General features: G+C 37.7%; 1 protein-coding gene across 1 annotated transcript in view; it reads left to right on the top strand.

Annotated features, from left to right (window-relative positions):
- Positions 1-10,228, top strand: part of FMR1NB (FMR1 neighbor) — a 67,625-nt gene extending 57,397 nt beyond the window's left edge. Inside the window, exon 9 of the transcript XR_016471231.1 lies at positions 10,093-10,228. The gene's annotated coding sequence lies outside the window, so the exon portion shown is untranslated. The remainder of the gene's footprint in view (positions 1-10,092) is intronic.
- Positions 10,229-10,429: the final 201 nt, after the last annotated feature.

The raw sequence follows: 10,429 nt of genomic DNA on the forward strand, positions 1-10,429 counted from the left end.
AAGGCAAATGCCACAGGACTTCTCACTAGAGCACAGGCACTGAGTGCCTGTAAGGAATATTTAGTAACCATTTCTAGAACTGCTTGAAAAGCAGTATTTTGCACAAATATTTTAAATTAAAAAATATCTTGACAAATGGACTTAAAGGAAAACTGGTAGAAACTTAGGAGTAGGTGTGGATTTTCTTAAGCTAAACTTAAGAATGCATTTCTACAGGGAAAATAAAAGCCATTTATCTTTTTTTTTTTTTTTTTTTTTTTTTCCTCATCTTAATGACCTTCTACCCTTAATTGCTTTAAATAAACTCACATTTGTATCAACAGGGAACCTTATTATTATCATACATCAGTGCAAAACAGGAATAATTTCAACATGAAAATCCATGAAGGATAGAAGATTTTGGAGTTAGCCTTTCTCATATTAAATATTACTATGTTTATGCAATTTTGGAAAAAATTAATCCCCAGCTAAATGTGTCTCAGACTGTAGAGGGAAACTGATATCCATTCTGTAGTAATTTTAATGTGAAATAAAAATTAGTGTTGATTTGATTTTGACCAGATCTCCATATCCATATCCTGATCCATAGGATAACCTCAATTTTAGCTCTAAAATGCATTTTAGCACTGGAGTTGGGTATTAAAAAAGGTTTTCGGTATAGAAAATAAAGCTTAGTTACCTGTACCTGTATGAGCTATTTACTTCAGGCTGCACTTCACTAGTTGATGAGGAATTTTCCATGGTACTTAGAAATGAAGAAATACTCTGACGATCTAGCTCTTCTGTGTTAGATTAAAAGTAGAACAATCAGGCCTTTTCATACCTTTTTTTTCTTTTTTTCTTTATCTAATAAGACCTCACTCATGTTTTGTTTTCTCTGAAGTCTCAGTGTCAAATCTTGCAGCTTTGGACCAAACTGATTGCATGCTGAACTATACTGATGTAATCTTGTTCTCTCTCTTTCTTTGACCTTTCCACCTGTCTCCTCCATGCATTCAGCCTCTCATTTTTATAAGAAAAAACAAAAGCTACTTATACTTGAATCACAGTGACCTTGGAATATCAGTTGGCAAGCAACTACCTCAATTTGCATTCTGAGCCATAATTGGTGTCAATCAATGGCATGAGAAATAGTTATATGCCAGAAAGTTCAGAGAGTGACTGTTCCTTAGGTTGAGAGCATGATGGGGTAGGTAGGTGTCTACTAACTGAAATTCATATAGATGAGCACCTAACAGAATACTTGACCTCACCATATAGTTGCCAGGTACAATTTAAGATCATAGTTTTTTTTCAGACTACAATATTAGTTTTGATAAACATGCAGAGACAGATGGCATTTTGTTGGCTTTCCAAAGCAGACGAATAATTTGCTGAGCTGTAGCTAGTGTAAAGAGAAGCCAAGTAAGTTGAAGATGAGGTAAAACTAAAGCATCTGTCAGGCCTTGTATGCCAACGTTTAGAAACCGCAGATGAGCTAATATTTCCACACGAAAAAAGTAGTGACTGTTAGAGATTTGTATAAAAAATATGGCATTTGATAACAATGCCACAACAGATGTCGTTGAGTCCATGCTTGATTTTTACTACTGCTCTGTGCATTTTTGGAAGAGATGCTTGCTCTGCACAGCTTGTATGGAGTATGTTCATTATAATCACACAGAATCACAGAATGGCCCGGGTTGGAAGGGACCTCAAGGATCATGAATCTCCAACCCCCTGCCAATGCAGGGCCACCATTTAATACTAGACCAGGCTGCCCAGGGCCCCATCCAACATGGCCTTGAAAACCTCCATGGACGGGGCATCCGCAACCACTCTGGGCAGCTGTTCCAGCACCTCACCACTCTCATAGTAAAGAACTTCCCCCTGATTTCCAACCTAAATCTTCCGTCCTTGAACTTAAAACTATAAAAGTTTATTTTTCAGGAAACAATCAGAAGGAAAATTTGTAGCTAACCAGATATTGTCCTTCTTTATCAGGCTTCCTTAGTGATTAGGGTGGAAGAGTTTATTCTTTGATTTCTTTTCAATTATTTTTATGTGAGAGAAGTGCCTACAGATACAACTACATACTGTATATAATCTTAAGAGAACTCTCTGTTAAAATATAATGAAAACTTCTAGGTTACTCGCACTATCCAATATCACGTTTTCTAACATGTTTTGTAGAAAATGTGTAATTATATCTTCCCTATTCAAAGAAATCCTTCTCTTCACACTAATCCTATTCTTTCTCATCTTCTTTGATGAGAGAGAACAATGTTTCAAAAACTTCCCTTTAAGAGAAAAGCTTGTGAAAGAAACCACTGGAGTACTATAGCCTACTTGACTTTTTCTCCTTGGTAATAGATGTGGCAATTTAATAAAAGCATTTTCTATCTAGGTCAAAATTATTTGAGGCATGCATACTTTTATATATATATATTTACACACACACACATATATATATAATTATTAAATACTTGCTAAGATATGGTGGCCCCTACAGTCTGCATTGTGTTTTGAGAGTATGAAGGGCACAGTGGGAGTGGGTGAAGGGGAGCACTTTCGAAGATGTCGACCTGACCAAATCTAAGCATGCATATATAAGCAGCAGATCCACGGAATAGTGAGACAGAGGCTGAAGAGTGCACAACAGCACTTTGGAGAGTGTAAAGAACAGAAGAAGGCTTCCTTGGACACTGGAGCCTCCCATAGCAAACCTGTGTGTGGCTGTGCATGAACTGCAAACAGTGCTTGCAGCAGGAATCTGAGACTAAACAGCTGCTCACTTTTATTACATTCCTGCTGTTTTTCATGTGTTGGTTGTGAACAGTGATGCAAAGGTTACACTGCTGGTGCAGGGGTGGGGGAGGAGAGAATTCAGCCATAGCATGGTGTTCAGCAGATTGTGTTGCTCCAAGGATACAGCACCACTTACCAAAACCTGTCAGCAGGACTTAACTATAGTCAGAAGTTCAATTTGAGCCAAAAATGGCATCAGGTAAACTGGACAGAAGTTGAATCAGAGGGGAAAACAGAGAAACTGTTGATAAAAGCAACATACAGCAGTGCTTGATAGATTCTTTTTGCTACATAAAACCCAGGGGCAAGGAAGAGTGATAACCTGAGATTTTATTATAAAGTGATTTCACCATGGATTAGCAGATGCTCTCAGGCAAGGGAGTACTCTTCAACCTTGCCAGTTCTTCAAAAACTTTCATTTGCCAACCACCATTACCTCTGCCTTATCCATACTGAACTGAAGTCTAACATGTTATCATCGAGCACCGGATTTTTTGCCAAGCATCATAAAAGCAGACATTTTTCACATAGTGGATTTAATTCACTGATTTTCTATCTCTCTCATAACATTCAAAAGGGTGCATAAAACACATGGTTAGAGACTAACATTAACATATGTCTCGCTCCAATTTATAGGAGGGAGAGAAAGTTCTTTTAGTACATGTATACCTGATGGTGAGATTAAGACACATGTTAGCCTGACCAGTTTATTACAAATCCTTGTTGCTTAGGGATATGGGGAAGGGAAGATGGGTGATAGAAAAGAGGAAAAAAAAGCAAGGAGTCTTTGTAGAGAGACAGTCACCACCGTGGGTCCAGCGAGGTTTCTACATCTGTTGATCTCAGGAACTTGTCACTGTGGGGGATGGGAGAGAGCCATAAAGCCTCACACCAAACAGGCCCTCGGGGTTCTTCCAAAGAGGTTTTTCCCCTCAGGGAATTCCTCCGTCAGAGGTTTCTTTTCTTTGGGAGTTCTTCTCCAAAGTTCTTAATTTAGTGAGGGCCTTTTATCCCCCATTTCTCAGTTCTTTTTTCGTCTTCTTTTCTGTTAGTGTGACATATCTGGCCCAACAGATAAGCCAGCAGGGAGTGGTGCTTTGGCTGCCATGCACAAGCATTACTGCCTTTTGCAGTGGTCAGATCCTTCAACCCGCATCCCCAAAAAAGTCTGCTTGTCCCTCTTCTGCTTATCTTTACAATCGTAAGCATGTGGCACGGTGACACCCACCACTCACCCCCCTAGATAATTAGCAGTTATCAATTAGTCTTATCACCAGAAAGGCCTCATAAAGCAAGCTTTGAGACAAAAAAAAAGAAAAACAGTTTTGTCTTTCACACATATTTTATATGATTATCATTGATTTTAAATTGAATACCATAACAGAAATTGCTATTTTCAAAATGCCTCTGTGTCTCTGATTTTACAGTGCATTTTGTAGACTGTTTGTGAATTGCCTTCTTTATGTATTCTGTTTTCATTGTATTCTTTTCTCGATGAGTGTGAAATACAAGCTTATGTTGGGTATTTAAATCAAGGCTTCTTAAGGGCTGTGTTTAAAAGTAATGCACAGGATGTTTATGTAAGTGCAAGAATGGAATAAATATATTTGAGACAGAGGGAAAGACAGCCATCTAGCTTTTTACTACTTCACCGGTAGAGGAAAAACTGGCTCACTGAATGTCTTTTTTTTCCCCTGAAAGTTCATTTATTCAATATACTAGCTACAAGAAAGAACTTTGTACATCCAAATAATCTGCACAAAAAAATCTTCATTTGATAAATGTGCTATATTTTAGAGACAGTTTAGGATTCCTTATAGGGAGCAGTTTTAACTGTATATATATGGCTAGAAATCACAGCAACTTATAAAATTTGTCTTTGCAATACAAAAATAGAAGTTAAATAGGAAGATGAGTAGGGGTGCTCAAGCAGTCTAAGGGAAGAAATGATTCTGTGAGTTGAGGTGCAACAGTCCTGGGTCTGATCTTCAAGCAGTTCAAGGAGACTTCATCCAGAATATTTAACTTAATATTAATAGAATCATATGCTATCTTTGACTCCTTGTCCATTTGTGTGATTTTGAATGTGTGCATGTGTTTTAATTTGTGAGCAGGTCATATTTTCCTTATGGCACAGTGAGAGGTTTAAACACCTGTAACAAATTCTGAAAGTCTTGGATCCAATAGCAAAGACCAAGGCTGTGTCATAACAAAATGCCTTGGAGTCTCAGACGTTCTTGAATTATTAACATTGCAGGTCAGTTCTAAAAACAACAAAATAAGATGCAAAGGCATCAGAATTAGATTATCATGCTGCAAATAAGTGGTAGCAATTGCATTTTAATTTGCTAGAATTTTTGCATTCAAAATACAGGCTTAAAAGATAAGAAGATGAGCACAGAAACATCATACTTTCAATTTCACGTCATTAAAGGTGATCCAAGAAACTAATATAATTTTGTTCTGCATTGCTTTCCTTAAGTACTGTTTTGCTTTAATACTGAGCATAATAGATGACTATGCTTCTGGTTATATAATAGATTTCATTTTTTAGAATGATGTTCTGAGCCACTTGTGCTATGCAAGCTTAAAGTAATTTGATCTTTTTTTTTCTCAAAGTCTGTTATTTTTCTGCATATTCTGTCTGCTGTGGTTTCTGCTGACCTTTGTTTGCTAATATATTTTATTACTGCAACTTAAAATAAATCTGTTAGGTTTAGAGTAAAGATGTTAATGTTGTTTTCAACCTTAACACAATGAATACCATGCAAATCACTGTGCATACAGAGTCACTTCAATCTCTGTAATTTTTGAGTTTGGAGCAAGGTTTTTTTAGGATACAATTTATGAACCATTTTGTCATCTAGGATGAATTATTTCCTTTCAGCTGATACCTTTCAGTCAGAGGAGCACCCTTTGCACCAAGAACTGGAAAAAAAAAAAGAAACAGATAAAGTTATGGGCTCCAGTGATCTCTATTTCTGAAGATGCATGCACTCCTAGCAACTCCTCACTAGTGTGAGGGAAAAAAAAAAAAAAAAAAAAAGATTAAAGATTACAATCTAGCTTGTTTGCTCTCTCTCTTCATATATTCCTGCAGCTGATCAGTAGAATAAGAGTTCTGGGCCAATATCTTGCACCACTCTACTTAGCTCAGTGCAATTATTTTCAGTTGATGTGAATGTATATATTCCATAACAATTCTGGGCATAGATTTAGAGGTTAAAAATAAAAAAAAAGGAGATCTGATTTCATTTATTTATTTATTTATTTATTTATTTATTTATTTAGAAACAAACAATCAAAAAATCCTAAACCAGTACATCTTCCCAACGAAATAAGATTTAACTCACATCAGGTGTTTTGTTTTGCCTGTGAACTGTTTCTTTTACTGGCACTACAGGAAGGTACCATTGGATGTGACAGCTGATGAGTTAAGTAAGGCTTTAAGGACCAAAGGAAAACTTTAGGCTATTCCAATGTACTAGACCTAACTGTAAGTTGTTGTACATTGACATCAGCTGAGTTACTTTTGTTATTTGTATTTGTATTTGTATTTTTGTTATATGTATTTGTTATTTTTTTCTGTTCATCATTTAGGAATCTTCTGATGATATTTTTTTCCATTTCCTAGCGTAGCACATGGGTTTATTTAGCTGGGAATCAGGTTAAATTCTGGTATCTCCACCCACTTATTGGTACTTCCTTCTGGGATCTGTGCTAGGTAAACTGTATTTGTCATTCTTCTTTCCCTCATCTCCCCTCCTGACTTGATAGAGCCATGACTTCCCAAACACAGAGAATATTTTTTAGATTTTCAGAGATAATTTGGGCCTAAGAAATGTGTGAATGTGCCCTTCATATTCATTACTTTGAGATAATGCAGAAATGCACGATTGTGACAAGAGCCACCAGTCCCTTGGGTTGCACAAAAAAGTATTGCTAGCATCTCAAAGGGAGGCAATCTTCCCATCTACTCGCCTGTTTGGAAGCTACATTTGTGTGTCCTGGTCTGAGCTCCCCTGTGTAAGAAAGATATGGACATACTAGAGAGAGTATAGGAAAGGGCCATTAAGATGATTAAGGGTTTGGAGCATCTGCCATAGGAGGGGAGGCAGAGAGGGCTGGGACTGCTCAGCTTGGAGACAGGAGGGTCAGGGAGATCTTGTTAGTGTGCATAAATACCTGACAGATGGAGCCAGGATCTTTTCAGGGATGATCAGTAACAAAACAAGGGATAATGTGTATAAACTAAAATACAGAAAAATTCATTCAAAAATAAGAATAATCTTATTTATTTATTTATTTATTTGTTTATTTTATATTGTGAGGGTGGTCAAACATGGAACAGATTGCTCAGAGAGTGTGTGGAGTCTCCGTCTTTGAAAATAATAAAAACCTGACTGGATGTGTGGATATGGCCCTGGGCAGTCTTCTCCAGCTCATCCTGCTCTGAGCAGCAGATTAGAGTGGCCAGTTTCTGGATACGTCTTCCCTACTCAGCTCTCCTGCAATGAGACACCAGCCCCTGCTACTTTAAGTTTGTTGCAAATGCAATACTAGATCTGTGGCATCCTATGGGCCCATCTGCTAGAATGGCATTATGCCCACTCAGAAGGTGCTATGCCAGTTTCAACAAGGCACAGGTGCCAACCAAACGTAGATTTAGAAATATACCCTGCAGAAGATCCTCCTGGTAGTAAGTAATGCCAAATTAGGCCCACATGCTTCATTAAGAGGGATCACATCTGTCGAGGCTTGTGAGCACTGTACCATCAATTACAGCCTTTATCCTCTCTTTCTTTATCCTGAAAGCTTTAGTGAATAGGAAGTAAAATTTATGAGCCAATCAAAGGCCTTGAGAAAATCTGGGCTTTTCCCTAGTGATCTCTGTCTTGAAATCTCAACTTTCAAACTGCTTGTGTTTATATCCCTCCGTTAGACATACTTCAGTGTACACTAGAATTGTAATTTTAGGCCACGAGAGGAAGATTATCTGCAATTCATTTTGTATCTCTTAGACCATGAAGCACTTTTTGCACCAGTACCTTCATTTAGTAGAAGAAAATACACTACTTTGTTGCTACCTTATTTGTCCACAAGTTTCACTTTGGAAATAAAAAGATCACAAAGCTCAGTCTGCTGGCCACCATGCTACCTGTTTTACATGGTCTGTTGTTGTGCGTGAAATGAAAACAGATTATACTGCTCAACTTATACTATGAAAAGAACCGATGACCCAGAAAGTGCTATTAAATCCTCTTACCTCAAGAAACTGGGCACTGTGAAGTGGAAGACTGGTGGCAAAGTGCTCAGTGCTGCCAAACCTACTTGGGAGCAATTATCTGTTTCTCTGGCAGTCTATAGGATATTTGTCCTTCATGCCACATAGGCTAATCTGGGAGCTCTATGCCATAAAGACATTTCCCTAGTCTTCTTCTGCTATGTACCTGTCTACACCTCATACAAGCGCAAGTCCAGGCAAAGTTCCATGTTCTGTCACTGTGCTTCCTAGCACAGCCAAGAAAAGTAGCACTGCCTCCTACCTAGGCAGCCCCTAACAGCAGCAGGAGGGGACAGCTGGAGGCCCAGGCACTGAGCACCAAGTGCTGTTATGGTTTTCTAACTATACCTCGTGATACTTTAGCTGATAGGCAAACCAGCTGTGGTTCAGGCATTGTAATTTTGATGGCTTTTATTCCACATCTGCATCATTAAGAGAAATATGTTTTAAAATGTTGGTGAGTTCTATAGACTGAATTTTATTCTCATAGTGATACATACATTGATATCCAAATAGTCTATTATTTATGCACCATTAAGCATTCTGCTCATGGCCTTTTCCCACATCTTTCCATTTGAACCTGGAGAACATGCATCTGTCATATGGTTCGCTTATTTATTCTTTAAGAGTTAAAACAATAAAAATAGCACAGCAGGGTCTTGTCCATAAGCAATGGAAACACTACTCTAAAATCAGTTCTATTTCTGTTTTTATTATGTGATCACTTCTTTGTTGTTAATCACTTGCCCTACTTAATTCATTCATTATTCTCAAAAGCTTTGAGATTAAACCCCCAGGCAAGATAGCTTCATATGAGTTCTTTCTTTTTTATCTGTTCCAAGTTAGATTAAGTCTAGGTCCTGTTTAATGAGGTGCCACTTGCTGGCTTTTCATGCAGAAAGATTTCTTCGTACTCAGCGGTATGTATATACCATATAAATTATAAAACATTTTACTTTTTTTCTGAATTTCTAACTAATAAGACCTGCAGAAAACACTATTATTACAAGTCCCCTGGGATATGAGTGGTTGGCTCCTTCTGATTTGATTTTATTTTCTTTGATATTAATCTTACTGTTCATATATATGTACACACACACATATATAAAATTTATGTCATTCCATAGGAATTTTGTTATCAGTGATAGAGAGAAGACTTCTTTCTTGTCTTTGCCTTCAGCTCAGGAAGTCAGCTGTTGGAATGTCTCCACCTGCCATACAACATTTAATTGTTTGTCCATGCATCCTATGCATACTATTTCTGCACTTCAGGCCTCATAGAGCCAATGTGAATTAGGCATGGCAAGATTTATGGTCAACTGTCAACAATAGCTATGGGAGTGTGATAGGTCCCTCACTCCACAGTCTGAGCGATGAAGCCCATCTGTGATGATGCTGACCAGAGTTAGTATCCAACATGGGTCTGAGAATGAAATTTATATCCCCGCATCTTGTGTTTGCGGCCCTTCTATTGGGTTCCTTTTCAGCCTCTGTCCTATGGTTAAAAAATCTATTCCATACTGGCAAATTCCTGACGCTAATGGTGCTTCCTCTGAATTCATAGATCTGTTTGTACTGACTCAGCTTTGATTAGTGACTCCATGTTGGACTTCTATCCATGCTCTTGCCTTCTGCACATTCCTTTCTGATTCTAAAAAACTGTTTAGCTGAAAATGCCATGCATAGATGTATCATCCCTATCTGTGTATTCACACATGTTACAGATGGCATTTTCTTTATGCTAACCATGAACGTTAGTATATACAAGGGCAGTCTGGCTAGGCTGCCAAATCTCACCTTTCTGGAAACAGGGGATGTATCTGTTTTGTAAATGTATTTTCTTTAAGATAGGGAAGCAGACAACAAAAACAGAGTTCAGCTATCTTTGTAAAAGCCTACTACACTGAAATAGTTGGTTATTTTAGCCACAGAGTAGCAGTTTGTCCTGCTGAAAGTGATCGGAAAGTCTTGGTTGTGAAAAGGATTCTCTGAAGTCTTTATTTTTTTCTTCTTCCTTTCAGAATTTGAGACTGAACTCCTTACTAAAATCATAGGCAGCAATGATTTCCAGGAATGCAGTGATGTCCAAGAAGGCAATGATGTCCAGGAAGGACCATGTTCCATGGTCTTTGGAGAGATCTTGTCGTTACTTGCCTGCTGAATTTAGGCTCTTTGTTACCTTAATCCAAAATAAAGCTGCTCTTAAAAGGTTATTCAAGTTATGGTAATTACGTTCAATTAAGAATTATTTATTCAAAATTAGTTGTATTAAATTAAGCCCATTTAGAAAATGTTCTTATGGAATTTCTGAATGCTACTGAATTTATTGGGAAGATAAATGGTAGTCTAAATGGTAGT

The sequence above is a fragment of the Phasianus colchicus genome, chromosome 14, assembly GCF_987193195.1.
Source record: "Phasianus colchicus chromosome 14, bPhaCol1.hap1.1, whole genome shotgun sequence".
Classification (NCBI taxonomy): Eukaryota; Metazoa; Chordata; class Aves; order Galliformes; family Phasianidae; genus Phasianus; species Phasianus colchicus.